Source organism: Protomyctophum bolini (genome assembly GCF_963924005.1).
Source record: "Protomyctophum bolini genome assembly, chromosome: 8".
NCBI classification, from domain to species: domain Eukaryota; kingdom Metazoa; phylum Chordata; class Actinopteri; order Myctophiformes; family Myctophidae; genus Protomyctophum; species Protomyctophum bolini.
This window is the reverse complement of record NC_137869.1, coordinates 39,091,758-39,110,256: the sequence shown is the minus strand read 5'-3', so window position 1 is coordinate 39,110,256 and position 18,499 is coordinate 39,091,758. Positions and strand designations below refer to the sequence as shown.

At 43.0% G+C, this 18,499-nt stretch overlaps 1 protein-coding gene across 1 annotated transcript in view; it reads right to left on the bottom strand.

The window, feature by feature from the left end:
- The window catches only part of LOC308319959 (uncharacterized protein), a 32,310-nt gene extending 14,161 nt beyond the window's left edge, over positions 1-18,149 (bottom strand). The window contains exon 1 of the mRNA XM_080770201.1: positions 17,531-18,149. The gene's annotated coding sequence lies outside the window, so the exon portion shown is untranslated. The remainder of the gene's footprint in view (positions 1-17,530) is intronic.
- Positions 18,150-18,499: the final 350 nt, after the last annotated feature.

The window sequence follows — 18,499 nt, the reverse complement described above, 5'->3', positions numbered from 1 at the left end:
TTTGGTACTGCTCGGAATGAACTGGTTGGAAAAAAGCTGTTTTTAAGCCCACGCTTTTAATACTACAATTTATGTACAAAAACAAACATGGTGCTTAATTAAGGTTTGGCCAGGGAAAGGATTTCCTGTTTTTGTATGGTATAAGGTTAATGTTAAGACACTTAAACAAAAACCACATCAGGCACTGACTGTGTGAGTAGGCATCCGTTTGTTAGAGTTGGAGAAATAATGAAGGTTGTAATAAAACAGCATGCACGGTTCACATGGGGCTGCATGGGTTCTCACCATCCATTATAGTGTTATATCCTTTTAGCGCCATTGTGTAATCGTACCACTGTACTATTTGCAAACTGTTAAAAAGTATTCAATCAACCAAAGGCTTTTCAATTGATCGGTTTCATATAAAATAACACATTCTCAGTTCCCAACATTGTTCTTGTCCTCAGATAAGTTAGATATTTTAGATATTTGGATGCTCTCGGCCAGAGCAACCCAACCAATGAATGAATAAACATCCTGGTACTGGTCTGGTCAAGCCTGGTCAAGAAAAAGAGAATACCCACATTATACAATGCTGAACAGTAGGACAGTGACAGACAGTGGAATGAGGTTTTTGGACATATATTGCGTGGTTTGCTTTCCACAAATTGTTTTCAGATGAGTTCCTGTGATGAGAAACAAGAGGGTCTGGGAATTATTTATTCCTCTGTTGTACACAATGCACGCAGACGTATACCACACACACACACACACACACACACACACACACACACGCACACGCACACGCACGCGCACGCGCACGCGCACGCACACGCACACGCACACACACACGCACACGCACACACACACACACACACACACACACACACACACACACACACACACACACACACACACACACACACACGCAAACCCATGCCCAAATTACAGCTTTATCCTGTCCTACAAAGTGGTTGTCATGGTAATCTTTCATCTTCTTTCATGGTAGAAAGGAAAATTCATATCTGGAAGCTTTGCGGTGTGTGTTTCACAACTCAATGTCCCCTCCTGAAATAGACAATACTCATAAAAAAAACATCTCCATCTGTTCTCCTGACAGAAAAGCTCCTTAGTTGCACCTGGACAATTCATGCGTCCGCCTGCTCGTTTTGAAGCAAAGCCATTGGCACTTTGTGTTATGTTGTTTATTTATCAATGTTGATTTGGACGTCTATCGTGTGCGCGCACGTGCGTGCGTGCATGCAAGATTGAGTCTTTAACAGTCATCGTTCCCAACAGGTATCAGACAGCCTAGTCTAGTGAATTATATCTAGCCACTGAATAGCCAGATTGTTCAACTAACAACTAACTACTATCTGTTTGACGTAAAGGACAGGACACATTATATGACTCAATGTCGTCATTTCATCACTACAGAATATGCTCTCTGGTGCTTACTGTGGCCCTTCTGTTCCTTGGTTTTAGCTGTCACTGTGTTGTTGTGGAAACTTAGCAGAACACACATTTATTCAGTATTGACGCTAACTAGATGTTGCTGACGTTTGATGGGAAAACTGACAAACAACATGAGCCTTATTGAACTCCAGCTTTTTCAAATTATTTTAGACCGCGGGGATTCCATCATATAATGCAGGTTCTGATGTTCAAAGCTTTTGTCTTCACTGTCAAAACATTATATTTAGCATGCTACATTGTTCACTGCCAAAACGACTGTGACTAATAAATCATCATTAATGTCAGTGTAGTATACTGTTTTCATTATCCTAATCACACTATATGGCCTTAAGAAGAATATCATCAGAAGAAAGACACAGTTGATAGGTATACTGTACACAGTTCTTCTTGGTTCAGGAGACATCAAATGAGTATATATTCACTGTAATCAAGAAGGCTCAAATGCTTCCTCTAGATTATTCCCCCTTGGGCAAGGAAGAATCCTCTCTATCCCAATTAATTGATCCAATTAGAATATTAGATGTACCCTAGGATATATATTTGCGTATTATTTTTTAACATAATAATATGTGATTCCATAAATCCAGTGGTGGACCATGAACCACACTTGAATGACCTCTGGCTGTTTTCTGAATAAACACACTGTAATCCTACAGTGGCCTTCTACTACACTAATGTTGTGAGAGGAATATATCATCTGCCATCACACACACATATATATTAGTCTCATCGGGGAGACGTTATTAGCAGCTCTGCGCTACAGGGCAGCAATTGAGTAATCTTTGAATGATTAAGCACCTATCTGTGGTGAGAGATTCATAGTAACATCCGGAGGGAGTTTATTTCTTGGACCCACTCGCCACCACATGTAGCACATTTCAGGAGTTATTATTAATGACCCATACGTACGGGCCCGTTTGGTTCCATCTGTACAACCTTGAACACGCCTGCTTTAAATGTGTGTGGATCTCAGATTAAAGGATTGTATTAACAATTTAAGGTCTACTCCAGTTTTAGGTGATAAGGTTACTGTATAGTAAAAACAAGTGTTTTGGTGACCACCACCACCACCACCGCTTCGTGACGTCATGTTGTAGTTTTCGGTGGTCACCTTATCACCTAAAACTGCAGCATGTAAATATGTGCCTTTAGACTCTTTAGAAGAGTATAAACAAGTAGTCAGCTGTAGGGTGGGGGTAAGGAACTGTGATGGGACATTGTGCATTTGTTTGTTTAACTGTCTATGCAATGTGTTTTTGTTTTTTTTCTTTGAAGATTTTGTTCAGTATTTGTGCTGCCATGTGGTTGTGGGGGGAAAAATATACGTGAATAATTGCTTTGAAAATACTATGTTGTAAAGAAAAATCAATAAACATATGTTTAACTATATACTATATTTACTTAACCACATGAACCCAGGCGTTCCTGGGGAGAACATTTGGCAAACATATAGCCGATCTACAAGCTCGGCTCACATCAAGCTCACAACACAGCATATAGATCGGTTATTCTTCGTGAAGAGGCCCTATTTCCTCCCCTTATCCCTAAACTTGTTTGCCTTTTTTTCTTATACTATTTTGAAAAACATTTTTGAATAGTTTAAATAGCCTATTTACAAGCTCACAACGTGTCGATGTAGATCGGCTAGTCGAACAATTATAAAATCTTTTTCAAAATAGTAAAAAAGACGTTTGGGGATAAGGGGTAAGGAGGCACGCAAGATAGGGGCCTTAGTGGAGGAAAAATGAGAGGACTAGATAGCCTAGGCCCAAAAACGCATTACAATTCTATCTGGAGCCGCAAAATATGTTTGCTTTAATAATGCAAACTTTAAGTGTTTGTGATTTTTCTGGTCTTTCAATATTACATTATATTGTTTGCTAATTTCTCAAAGCATATAAAGTAAGCCAGCTTGGTGGTGAAAACAAACAAAGATGTCTTATCATACATTCTTCTATTCTTCTATTTCCCTTCATTAAATTTGAGTCTTATTTCAACATTCTTTTGCAAAAAAGATAAATAAAGAATAACTTTATACTACAAATTCAATAATAAATTATGATTAAATGTAAAAAAACGAAAAGAAAAGAAAAAGAAAACCTCTTATTCCTTTTCATACTTCTTTGCTGTAGCAACTGGGAGCCACGGGAGAGGGCCTATAAGAGCCACAGGTTGCCTACCCCTGGTCTATAGGCCAAGCAGACCCCGGCAGTGGTCAACAAAGTGTAGGCATATAGCATTTAAGTGGTTAAGTGAATCCAATATGTCAATGTTTTAATCATGAACCTGCACCCCTGCCTGCAGGGTCATTTATTGGTTTGGGGGGGCCCCAGATAACGTAATGATAGTCTCTTAATGAGCCTGGGGGTCCTGGGGTGTCAGACTACATTCAATCAGGCCAGGTGTCAGAATGAGGGCTTGAGATTTGAGAATAATTAAAAGCTTTGGCCCGTGGAAAGACATTACACATCCCTCTGAGTCGAGCAATTAATCCCTGGCCTGCACAGCAGATCTTTCCCGTGCGTTTCTTGTATAGAGCTCTGGTAGTTCTCCATCATTTTCACGTTCAACGCCTAAACTAAACAGGATACTGTCTGACTACACCCTGACGTGACATGGACGTGTTGACTGTTGTACCTTGTTGTGGTTTCCATGTTCTATTTATTTCCCCTTTGGAGCTTGTTTCCCTTGATTCATCATTACCAGTGAAGAGTGAATAAGACCCACATGCACAGGCCATAAATATTCATAATTTCACAACCACCATTATCCACAACGAGTAGACATCGTAAGCAGTTATCAATACCTCGGAGATAGCAGTCTGGGGTTTTTGTAATCATGAAACACCTTATTTTTTTATGTGACTTTAATAAGAAAAATAAAGGGAAGCTCCGCACACTCAGATCTGCGCACAATCAATGTATTTATTTAGCAAGCTTTCCGAAAGCTTGCTAAATAAATACATTGATCTGAGTGTGCAGAGCTTCCCTTTATGTTTCTCATGTTCCCTTTGTGGCTCAGGCACCTTTCTTAAGTTTTTTCAGCGGATGAGCGGTGGTTCTTTTTACATTTATGTGACTGTGACAAAGCTAGTCACAACCCAGGGCACGGAAGGACACGACACAGGCAGTTGTTAATTCTCAAGTAGGCCGTTTATTCCTCCTAAGCCAGGGAATTGGTCATCAAACAAATCTCCGTCATTAACAGGAGCCTAATTAAACTGAAGTGTAACAAGTCACAGTGTCCTCAATGTGAATCCTATAATTTTGAACTAAACAGTCACCGTGTGACATTAAACATCCAATTATAACAGGCAGGAATGTGGAGTATTGTGTGGCTCTGTCTGGACCCAGCCTCTCACTGCAACCGAGAACACAAGCACATTAGCTTCCTTATATACACAGCAGCTGTCCTTCATTTAATTGACACAATATGCTGCAGGTGCGCCTGTGAGCTGGAAAAGCCAGCCCTGTCACCCCACTCACAGCCACCTTCATCCCGCCCCCTGCCACAGTGACTTTAATAAAACACTGAATTACAAGGTGAGCCTCAACCACTTGCGGTATACTTTTACAACAATTTAACAAATAGTGAAAATAGCTGCTCTAGAAGCTCACGTGTTGCATCGTGATGCGTTGTGTACTTGTAGAATTGTCCCTAATCCTTCAATGAACATTCTTGAAAGTTTTTGACGATTAGCCTAAAATAGAGACACCGGGGTTAATGTGGTAAACAGAGTGTTTTTAAATAAAATGATTGAATTGTGATATTTTCAAAATGTCCAATATATCAGACAGTCGATCCATATACTGTATATATCCCCAAAAGAGAATGCCTGTATTTAATTCAGTCTGACCTGAAGCAGGGATAAAACATATATCCCTATATGGCGATAAAACTTAATGCCCAGAGGGGGGGATGTCAAAAGCACAGGCATCGATCGCCCCTTGCAAATCTAAACCTGGAGCCATCGGATTGCGACATCCAGATGGACCCACACATTTTCCCAATATATATACTGTATATTCACCACATAACAGCAGTCATTTCCCTCGGCATGTCAGGATCATCTGGCTTTTGCAGAAGTTAAGAGCCTGGCAGCCTGCATGCATGGCTCTTTGACCCACTTGTTGCATTATATACTGTACACTACAACCTAATCGAAACCAGGTACACATGTACTGTACAGTACAGTACAGTACAGTACACCACACCACAGAAACACACCTTTTCTCTCACTGACTCACAAAGCGTATAGTATAGCATGCAGCAGTTTGTATTCATTCAGTCAGGAATCCTCTAATAGCATGAAGGTTAAGCCATTATTTAAATATACTATATTAATACACAGTACAGACTAGTATATTTGATATGAAAGGTTGACTTCTTCCCAAGACAGTGTGGCCAACACAAGCAAAATAAAGGTTTGGCAGCATTAATGTGCTGAAATAGCTACGTATGATGAACATGCAGCGCCGTCGTTTATCATTGAGCAAAATGTGAAACTTTGAAAGCCTGGGCTATTTCTGCATTGGGAAAAAGAGAAAGGTTTGTTTCCCTCTCAAAGTTTTAGCTGATCCAACAGATGGTGTTTCAAGACAAATTGCCCCTATAATTTTAGTGAGAGATTGTTATTAATGTCACTGTCTTCCCATCACGTCATACTGCTCAGGATCTGCTGTGTGTGTATATGGCATTAAGAAAACCTCCTAACGCACCCAGCTCAGAACCCTGCCCAGCTTGGAGAGACCTTGCATATTGCCACTTGGTGTGAACATACTGTTGATGTTCTGCAAATGCTCAGAACCTGCAGAGCACAGGCCCGGGGGGAGGGGTGGCGTGGCCGTCTGGGCAACGGGGCGCAATACGTTGTAGCCAGACTAATATCATCACTGCATCGTCTGGAACTTCCAAGTGGAGGATTTATTTCCAAGGGGCAGTTGGTTACAAACAGATTCCAACGTTCACAGCAAAAAAAAAGTCTTACTTTGAATAGTGGGCTCTGATTGGTCACCCACAACTCTGGGGTGAGCGAATTGTAATTCAAACTGAGGAGTGCCAGACCAATCTCCCCAGGGATTTATTTTCCTGTGGCAGATATGTCTGGTTTCAAGGCTACATACGTTGGTACGACGTACTAACAGTCCGACATGCAACAGTCTGACACGTGCATGGCTGGCTAAGACTCCCGACATGCGTTGACGCTTAAGACACAAGTAACTAAGTAAGTAAGTAGCCTACATTTTATTTATAAAGCACCTTTCGAAACAAAGTTGCAAGGTGCTGAACAATCGACGCGGTATAAACAATAGAAGCAGGTTAAAACACACGGAACATATCGCACACTTGTGACAATATAATACAGTAGTGCAATGAGCAGAACAAAAAACAAACAAGGCAGAACAAAGACATAGCTTGTATATATATGGCTGTATAAATGAATCAGGTATAGAAAAATGTACGGAATAAATGAGTCTTTAGGAGTCTCTTAAAACCGTCAACTGACTCAGCATTTTTCAACGCCAGAGGCAAGGCATTCCAACTAGGCTGGTATTGGCTGACAGCGTGTTGCGGGTTCGACTCACAATCCCAGCGACCTTTGCTGCATGTCATCCCCCCTCTATCTCTCTCTCTCCCCATGTCCTGTCAGTCTAGTCTACTGTATCAGAAAAGGCTCACCAAATTGGAAGGTTCCTTGTTCGATTCCCAGCTTCTCGTAAGACTGAACCCCTAACTGCTCCTGACAAGTAGCCTGGTTAATAAACCAGAGCGAATCAGCCGTTGGCAAAATTGCCTGCCGGCGGATTACGGTCTGGAGAGGCTCAATTGTACGCCCATTTCCTACACCAGAGAAATGGGGCGGCCAATCGGGACACGGTATGCAATATGGGCGGGCTTTGGTACAGTGACTTTCAACGCTTGAGACCTTTGACTGACAGTAGCTCTGACCAATTGCGTCAAAGAGAAAATGTTTCAACCCGCCGCCCTGGAAATGAAATCCAAGCTGAGCCTCCCCAGACTAATATCCCGCGGTCAGTGCGATATTCGTCTGGTTTATTAACCAGGCTACCTGACAAGCAGGTGCCCTACGTGGTGTGTGTGTGTGTGTGTGTGTGTGTGTGTGTGTGTCCTTGTGCATCTCCTTTGTGTGAACATAAATAAATGGTTAAAATGTGCGTGTGTGCGTGCATGCATGCGTTGTCTGTGTGTTTGGACATTTGGACAATAGAAATGCAGACCGTTTACCATTTAACTTGAGAGTACAGAAAGCAAGGATAACATGACCTTGGAAATAAATACATTGTTGATGGGAACCTATATTGAGGAGATGGCGCTGAATGCATCGCCAATGTAATTGTGTGGATGAGAACGCACTGTTGTCTGCATATTGCAGGTCACAGAGAGAATAGATGGAGGTGGTTGTCCGGTTGCCACACACGGGATGTCAAATAGCTCTTTGCCTGTGGAACTGAAACATGACCATGCACTTAAACTTTATACTGTACTTAGTTGACATATTCCCATGGGCCCTATATATAGTTGATCCGTATTCCCTTGGGCCTTAATTATATGGTTTATCGTATTTCCATGGGCCCTATAGTTGACAGTATTCCCTAGGGCAGTGGTTCCCAAACTTTTCCATGTCAAGGACCGCCAAATTGACACTAATCAGCCCGCGGACCCCCATTTAAAAAAGATATGCCAGGGAATAAGAGAAGATTGTTACGGCTCTAGCAGTGATTCTTGACCCGTTTCATTTCAAGGACCCCCCAGTTTGACATGCATTGGTCTACCGACCCCCACTTGATGGCACTTCTAACGTAGCCTGGCGCAGCCACACTGCATATGGCATGCATGCATATTCCACGTAGCCCAGCGCAGTGGTACATATATTAGTATCGCAACACAAGGCTACTTCTAACTCCGAGGCCCCCATTTATATTTGTAAAATCAATGTTCACCCGTTTGGGTCCGTTTGGTTCTGTTTGTACACTCTCAGAGTTAACTGAACATTACTTTGACCCATAAGGGTCCATTTGGTTCCAAACTATCATTTAGCAGCTCTGGAACTCCCTCAAGTACCCCTAGGTCCCCGGACCCCACTTTGGGAACCACTGCTCTGGGGCTACACAAAATGTCTTAGCCGATCTACAAGCTCAGAACGTGTTGAACTGCGATGCATTGTGTGTTTTAGATGTGATAATCTCACCAAGTAGAGGGATGCTATTGTTCAAGTGGTTTTACAATCCTTGTATAGCCACATTTTAGAGAGTAAAGTTATACAACTTATAGAAAGGTGGTGCCCAGGCAAGCGTAACAGGTTTGCATTCCACAAGGAACATTCAGCAATCTGGATGTAGTTCCCAGTGTATAATAAAAAGCAGCACTCAACCCGATTCAATCAATTCAAGCTTTCAAGTTTGTGAAGGACTTGGACATACAGTATCAGGTTATAATATCTTGGTGTTATTCACATTTTCTCAACCTGTAAAAACAGTGAAGATCATATACTATATACAGTACCACGTGCCACTGCCTTATCAACAGTAGCACTGAAGGTAAGCAAAGAATTTTCCTCTGACTCGATGGAGAGACAAACATCTGCACCAAAATAGTTGCATAAGATGAATACAGAGATTACAGTTTTCGTCCAAAAACGTGTGCACGCACGCACGCACGCACGCACACACACACACACACACACACACACACACACACACACACACACACACACACACACACACACACACACACACACATTCAGAGTTTTTCCGGTGAAATGTTTATTTTAGATGTCGGTGCTAGCTGTTAGCACATAGCGCCATCTGTCATATCGGTGTTTATACACTGTATGAAGGTTTGACCCAAGCTGGCCAGGCTAATTAGATGTTTGTGTAAATGTCTGTCGCAGGCTGGCGGGCCTGCAATCACGCTAATAGCAGCTAGTTAACAAATCACAATCTCCATTTGTGTTCATACACAGTGAGAGGTTGTGGTGCCGTGTGTCTTCTAAAGGACAACATACATTTCATCACAGCGTACAGTATGTCGATGTAGGTGGGTGACGCAGTGTTTCTCAAACCTTTTAGCCCGGGACCCTATAGCTATAGCGAAAATAGCAGATCTACAAGCTCGCAGCACGTCGCTTCGCCCTGCGTTCTGAGCTTTATAGATCGGCTATTTCCCACTACTACTATAAAAATATGTTTAATAATTGATGGAATTTCTTTGATTTCTCAGTGAAAATCTTCACGAATCAATGTTTTAATTCACGAAAATATTTGCATTTTAGGAATGTTTTTTAGAAAATGTTTTGTAAAAACAAAATGAAAAAAACAAAAACATGAATGTAAAAACAAAATGTATAGGAAACAAAAAAATGAAGGGGACCCATAAAAATGTGTCCGTGACCTACGAATGGGCCCCCACCCACTGTTTGGGAAACAGTGGGTTAGTGGCACACGTTGGTGCATTATGACACATCACTCTGAGAGTGAAAGTAGGTGTCATTTTAGAGGAGCTGACAAATGAACAATAATATTTGTTTCGAAAGAGGTGGCGGTGACACTTCAATCAAGCCCACAGAATACCCGGACTCTCCCGGTCTTTATAGGATGTATAGTTAAGGGGTTGGAGGAAGGTTTTTTTCCCTAACAAAAAAAAGCTCCAAAGGCCTGGGCCGTGGCTCAGCGGTCCAGGCACCTTGGCCGGTAGCCCAAGTCGGCAGTGTGTGCCGCCCGTTCGACTCCCAATCCCGACGGCCTGCACTTCAATGTCACCCCCCGCCATCTCTCTCCCACCAAAACCTAGGGTTTCCGTTTCTCTGTGTATGAGACAACGAATCAACTGATCTCCTCTCATGAGTGGTTGAAACAAGTTGCATGTCAACCTGGCTCCCGGGGAAAACCTCTGAATGTGAATCGCATGTAAGACAGTATGTGGTAGAATGAAAATAGCCCGTAGCACTGATTATGATTTATGAAGCTGCAAATTCCCACCATTAAACAGTAACGACGGAATACCCTTTTGGAAGAAGATCATCTCTCAAATCTTGTTTTGTCATGTGTGAGGTGAATTCCTTTTTAATGACACATGTCTCTGGCTGATAACAACCGATGAAGGTTCTTATGGGAACTGTCAATGTGAACAGAACCCAAGAGCATAATGTGAAGTGAACACAAATTACTAGCGTTAATGTTGCATTTTCTGGTCTGTTTAATAGACCAAAAGCTCTGGCCTGAATTAATAGGCTATAACCAGCACATCTGCAGTGGTTGGAGGTGGTCTCGCTAAACTGCATTTGACACATTAGACCCTGGTATGAGGACACCTACTGGTTGACTGGCAATGTCAATAAAGTTAGGCCTATATGAGTTATTTGAGCAGACAGTACAGTGGATTGGACACTAGATGCACCACCAATTGGAACCTCTCTCCGTCGGAAGAGGGAGACAACAAATTAACATAAACCTATTTATAAACAAAATATTTGCCTTTACACTAACAACGTTATTTGAATGTTGTACAACATTCCATATGCCATAAAAATGTCGTACAACTTCTCTAGTCTGGGAGATGCCATGTGGAATGCAAATGTCGTATACTTCTCGAGTTTGGGAGTAGCAAGCCATATGGAATACTGACAGACATGAAAAAGATCAGATGCAGATCATAAACAGTTAAAAGTCGGACATGCTCGTCTGTGTAAATACATGGCACGGTGCTTAAGATGGAAACCAAGTCAAGGTCAGCCATGTGGGCATTCGTCCTGAGGAGCAATCACATCCTGGGGCCTCTCAAAAAGACAGAAGAGGAAGTAGAAAGGAAATGCATGGAAGAGAGAGAGAGAGAGAGAGAGAGAGAGAGAGAGAGAGAGCATAGCATAGCATAAATGGAAAAGCATTTTGTTCTGCAGCTGGAATACACATAAGAGAGCAACAGACTTTTGCTCCGTGACCATCCATACGTTAAAATATAAACTTCCTACCTAGACTGTTTGACAAACAGACTGAGTGACTGAGTGACTGAGTGACTGATTGACCAGGCACATGCAGAGGGGGGAGCTTTGGGGGCTCTAGCCCCTAGTGCCCTTTTGCCTCAAGCCAAAAACACCATTAAAGACCCTATCAGGAGCCCTCGTATACAAAGGTTTCTTCAGCTATGGATGCACCTTCTGGTACCACAGCACCTCTAAGGCCCTTAAAACAAGGCTCCAGACTTCCCAAAAACAAACTGGTCAGGCTTCTACTAGGCCTCACCCCCCGAACCCACCTCACCCCTGCCCACTTTGACAGGCTGGAATGGCTTAGGGTCGACGACAGAGTACAGCATCTTGCAATGGGTCTGATTCGCTACACGGTACACCACCAAGATATACCCATGTACCTGTCTAAATACTTCCTTAATGTCAACGATACAATTGATTGATTGATTGAATACTTTATTATCAGGCTTTGGACCAAGGCCCGCCTATAGGGCCTAGGCTTGTTTCCATTGTGGTCCTCTGTATAATATCTGAATCGGTCAGAATCGGTATCGGCAGATATGACCCTGCACATAATCGGAGATCGGATATCGGTCATCTTAATGTCATAATCGTGCAGACGTGCACCCCTAATTATCATGCCCTCCCCCCTTTATCATACAACAACAGCTTCAATTCAGGTGGATCACCACCACCACCACCAGCCACCAGGCAAACCAAGCATACTTAATGAACTGGTGGGTGTGGCCACATAAAATCATCATTTTAACACTTTGTGTAGACTTAAAAAACAGTTTCTAGTAGTATAATCATAGTACCTGATGATCATATTTTAGGGGGAAAAGTCATATCCCTCCCGCACCTTTAACTAATTTAGCTGGGAACCGCCTGGAACCCCCTCAAGGACCCTCTTTGAGAATGAGAAGCACTGACCTAACCAGCCAACCAACTGAATAACTGACTCACATTGAAACCAATCAATTTGATAGACAATATAATTTATTTAACTCTGTCTAGAAAGATGTGAAACTATACTCACTCTTGGTTTACAAGTCGCAGTATAATGAACTTCAGCCAGATTTTCGCAGAAGTAAACAACTCTCAATCACTGAAACAGACCCTAAAACGTATAGTAAAATCATTCCAAGCATGTCATTCTTCTGTTCTATCGTGCGTCTTTGATATTTAATCGAAAGCAGTTGAGTTAGTCTCAAGCGAAATAATTCTTGTTCCATGCTTGTTGTGATCGATGGCAGGGTGGCCCAGCACGTCCTGTTTCTACAGGACAGTATGCTCAATCATGCAACATATGATGAAATGCGTACTGTAGAGAAGAATGAGGATTTTACTGATATGATATGATATGATATAGTACTTTATTGTCAGTTCACACTGAAATTTGTCTTGCGACCCAGCAGCCAAGTATAAGAACAAGACAATTTACATACATAAAGACAATCATGAAGACAAGAGCAATATCCACCGCTTAGATTACCCCGTCCCCGTGAACTCCTGAGTCCTGATTAAGCCTCAAGGTCGACTGGTGGACAAAGGACCTCGTTAGTCTAACATTATTGTATGCTGGTATACACCATATCTCCTTCCTGAAGGTATAAGCAACCTATATTCTCCATACAACACATGCTTAGTATTAGTGTTATTCACAATGATTTATTTCTAGTTGCCAATCTCCCCATCCATGCTGAATTTGCATTCATCCATGCTGAATTCGCAGGCAGCAGCATGGGATGCTAGGAATAGGATCCATGGCTAGGAGGATTCATGTGATTAAATCTTGCACAAGGTTCTAGAGTTTGGTGTTTGTGTGTGCGCGTTGCCGCGTTCATGCTCGCACAGCTGCGCGCGGGTGTGTTTGATTGTGTGCATGTGTGTGTGCGTGTGTGTGTGTGTGTGTGTGTGTGTGTGTGTGTGTGTGTGTATGTGTGTTGTGTGTATGTGTGTTGTGTGTGTGTGTGTGTGTGTGTGTGTGTGTGTGTGTGTGTGTGTGTGTGTGTGTGTGTGTGTGTGTGTGTGTGTGTGTGTGCAGCACATGTCATGCATGCTTGGCAGTCAGTTATGCCAGGACTCCCTACAAACATGTCCACCACTCCTTCACCATCACTCCATTCCTCACTTCCTTCTCCATTCGCCTCCCTGTCCGTCACCCTCTTTTTCAGTCTGTTCAACCAGAGACCATCACTGTCGGGTGGAAACCTGGTATGTCCAAAACTGTTACTTTTCAGGAAATGGGGGGGGGGGGTACAATGTAGTTATCATACATAGGGAGCTGTGGGACTTTTTATTGGTTCAGTATTTATATGACCAGCTTAGAGTGTCCGCCCTGGGAGGTTGGGGTTCAATACCCGGCCGGGACCCAGTGCCCCCCTGCTTGGCACTCAGCATCAAGGCGTCGCAGTCCCGCCCCCTTTCATGACGACGCCAGGCCCAGGAAATGAATCCCAATGCATTTTTCCCATAGACATTTCAAAAAGTATTTATTTAAAGACCTTTTAAGCGTCTTTTCCGGGTCTCTCGAGGGGGCGGGACTACGACGCTCTATAAGTCTGGTCCCTATAGCGACATGCTATAGCGTCATGTCATGTCCGACATGCTAGCATCATTGTATACATCAAGCTGCCTCACGCTACAGAAACAGGCTCTGGCCCTCATGGCTCGGAAAGGCTTACTTATTTTACTCTAAGTACTGCATTTATAAAACCTACAAATAAATCGAAAAAAATCACTGGGGGAGTGGGGAATAGTGATCAAGATGTAGGTTAATAGTTTTCCAGAGACTAACCAGCTAATCCCGGCTGCCGTGGGGTCCGGGGAGAGGTGAAAAGACTTCTCTCATGCACACTTAATGTGCGCACGCACGCACGCACACACGCACGCACAGTCGCACACATACATACATACACAAGTTACCCAGCTGTTGCGCATGCTCTGTGGTTGGTCTTCCTTCTTGGCAGACTATAGTGTGTTTGTATCATCCAGAGCCTATAGATATAGTCAGAGTTTGTCTACATTTTATTTGTGGAGTCAACGGCCACGCAGTATAACTTCATACAGACACAGACGGTGGCCCAGGAGGGGTCCTCTGCAGGCCAGCATTCAAAACAAACTGTGACAGTCGTCACAGCGTTGCCAAACCCCAAGATCTACCACATGCATTATTACAACATCAGTAGAGAAGAAACAACTACTGGATGAGATGCGACAACATTCTCCAATAGCCTTTAGGTCTGTGGAACATTGGCATACGAAATACACAAAAATCCTACTTTCTTCGCTTTAGCATTATTGAATGAAAACAACAGTATGGTTTTCTGCACTCGAGGCCCATTTTCCACCAAAAGAACATCGATCCCACTGAGAAATAGTCGTCTAAAACTGGGCTGTAAATGGTCTACAAATGAACGTTTTTTAACAGTCTTGGCTTAGCTGTTGATTAGCCATTATTTAGACAGTCTATATATATCTGTTAGACCAGTTATACTTATAAACCTAGAAGGCCATTTAGTCATATTTTAGACGTCTAATAGCCTGACAAATGCTCAGTGGATTTGGTTCTAACTGGTTCTGTTCTAGATTCTAGGAACCTTGGTGCTTTCACGGAGCCATTTGTTTTTGGTTCCAGTTTTCTGAACCAATTAATTTTCAGTGGAAACTCTCTGGTTCAATATAAGGTGGGGAAAGAAATAACTGAACCGGTTCAACCCCGGTGGAACCGTGGAACAGAGTCTCTCTCCAGGCCCTCTCCGTCCCCAAACAAAACTAACTCTGTAGGGGACTTCACCGACGATGACATTTTTATAGCCCCAAATGGAGCTATCGCTAGGCCACCCCGCCAGTTCACTCTGTGTGTGTGCGTGTGTGCGTGCGTGCGTGCCAGCAATTTACACCAGTTGCCGCCTACCTTGCTTTCTGTGTTGAAGGGCTGAGATTGATTTGATTCCAAATGAATACAAAATGGAAGAGGATTCTTTTCAGCAGCCTTCAGCATAAGCCATCCATTTTCAAATATCTTTCATAGTTTCAGTATGACGTCCTTCTCATCATGTCAAATGTGCTTGAGTTGTGAGGAGCCTCGGGTTCTGAATTGTCAAGAGTAAATTGATGTAATTGACCCCAGCCCTGCTGGCCTGCTCACACTGTTTGTGCAGTCAGTTGAAAAAGTTGATTGAAAGAGAGTAAAAAGGCAAGTTAAAATTAGCGGTGGTAACTGATTTAGTGACACACATGTCAATACTTTAAAGCCATAGAGAAGGCTACAGGGCCTTGTGGAGGAATGTGGATTGATACATGGCAGTGGTTTTCAAACATGCATTTAATAACCGGTGACCCCCATCTGAACAAGGAGGTAATGGACCAAACATAGTGTGAAGTACAGTATAAAGCTTGGAACACCCACTCCCATCGCCTCAATATTCAGCCTGTGTATGAATACATTTAGAGTTATTAATGTAGAGCCACTAGTCTAAACAAAGCCATTCGTATATGCTGTGTTTGTATGAGCGTCGGCTCTTCCCTGTCTAATCCATAACTCCACGTTATAAACAAGTTGGAATGCTGTCCAGGCCCGGTAATGTGTTTTTTGTTATTGGTCTTAAATATTTCTGTGAAAGTTTCAATGCAGCCCTATCAGCGAGCGTGTCTTTCATGTGGTCGTGCTGCGTCTGTAAAGGATGTATTATGTGTCCCGAGCCGCAAAGCTTGTTTATACAAGGAATTGATGCGGGCCAAGCAATCTGATTGGTCAAAGACGTGTTCCAGCCTACTGCTGATCCCCATGAAGCATATAACGTGCCAATTTATGGGGTCTCTTGTGGAGCTAATTAGTGATCTTTGTTCTTTTTCTTCTGTTTCACAAGGCAAAGAAACTTGTGTTTGCGAAAATTGTCTGTCTGTCTGTCTGTCTGTCCGTCCGTCCGTCCACTAGTGTCCACTAGCCTGGAATCCAAACTGATTCACTCCATTCGGTGGATAAAAAAAAGGACAAATCGCTAACCTTATGCACTTCTAGAGTAGACTATCATATTCTTCATCATATTTTGAGCATGCTGACAGAAGGGAAGGCCAAAAAGCGTAAGTGAGAATTAGCCTATTTACATATTGTGGCATATCTAACAAATATACGCTAATAATGTGTGCTAATAATATCCTTGAGGGCATCTGATTCGATGTGATAGTTCTGTGCTACCGATTAGATTACTACTTGGAACAGGCGCATCTTGCAAATGGTAAAATGGTAAATGGTGCATTTATATAGCGTTTTTAATCCAAAGCACTTGTGCAATGTGCATTCACCCATCCACACACACATTCACCACCCACACACCGATGGCAGTGGAAACCATGCAAGGCCAACCAACCTGCACATCGGGAGCAGTTTAGGGGTTCTGGCTCTGGTCAATATAGCCTTACTGCTTGGATTCTGTCCCTGCAGGGCAGAATCCAAGCTCTAACTCTAACTCTGGGGGAGCCCGGGATGGAACATCCAGGCGCTCTACCGGCCACTCTACCCCTGCACCATGCAGTTGGATCACCGCTTCACTTCACTCATAATCACAGAGCAGAGCTGAGTCCCATTTATCACAGTGCTGGCAACAACCTGTCAGGCTGCGGTTGTAACTTGTGACGCTGCAGCATGCTCCAACACTTAGTTTAACATTTAGGACTGAGACCAGATTCTACAAATGATGTCTTCTACAGTAAATCATGACAGTTTGCTGAAAAACCTATGTTTCTCTATCAGTGGTTTTCAAAATATTTCATGCCAAGGACCCCAAAACGTATATATATTTGGCCACTGACCCCCATCTGAAAATATGTTGTTCCAGGGACTCCCCAGAAGCAAGGTTTTGAGTTAAAAACGTTCGCTCTGAAAGAATACATATTCAAAGATTTGCACCACATTTTCAGGATTTCAAAAAAATATATATGCACGCTACGAGCTTGTGTAGATCTGCTATTTTTCGATATCTAAAGTGTAACATAATGCTTAAAACACCAAAAGGGGTTCCCGCCCTGAATGGGTTAACTGCCAGCTCAACATCATTAAAGAGGATTGTGGGAACTCTTACTTACCTTTGGTTGGTCTGGCTGATCCCACCACGTCTGTCCCGACTGCCACCTGTTTAGAACACCGGGCCAGTGTCACTTCTGGAGGATATGGGGAGGCCTATTGGCTACAAGGTGAGTCCACGGAACCACGGAAAGCAGCACTTATTTAGGCTTTGGAATATCCTGCTTGTGTGGTTCTATATAGGCCTAGTCCGGTCCAGAATAAACAATAAATTAAATAAAATAAAAACTATTTTGGAACCGAATAAAAGTCCAGAAACAGAACAGAACAATCCAGGAACAAGGTGCGGGCAGGTTCTGAAATGAGAGTCCAAAAATATTGGTTCTGCTTTGAACAAACAACCTCTCTGTATAGTTCCAGTCTTATGTGGCTTTTTAATCCAGTTCAGTCCTCTCTAATGTCCAGCACCGATGCCTATAATGATGCGCTTCTAAAAGAGGCTCTGTGGGTTTCTATACGGTATCAGGATCCAAACCCAGTTCTGTTCATCTGCTGTAAGCGGTACCGTGTCCCCTCGATTGGTTGGTTTAGAGACAGCAGCAGCAGTTGACCCATAGTCCCAGATCACAGATATGTCTCTGTCACTGTTTCGCACACACGCACGCACACACACACACACACACACACACACACACACACACAGTCACACACACACACGCACTGTATGCATACAAGACACACGCTGTTGTACCACTGCACACTGTGATCAATATACAACTAAACTATGAGTGCAGGAGTCTTATCAGGCTGTGATTCCAACCACGAGAAAGATGCTTGGACGGAATTAAACATAAATTGTTGCCTTGCACTTAAACCCAACACACACACACACACACACATACGTGCGCGCGCACACACACACGCCCGCACACACACACACACACACACACACACACACACACACACCCACGCGCACGCACATGCGCACACACATACACACACACACACACACACACACACACACACACACA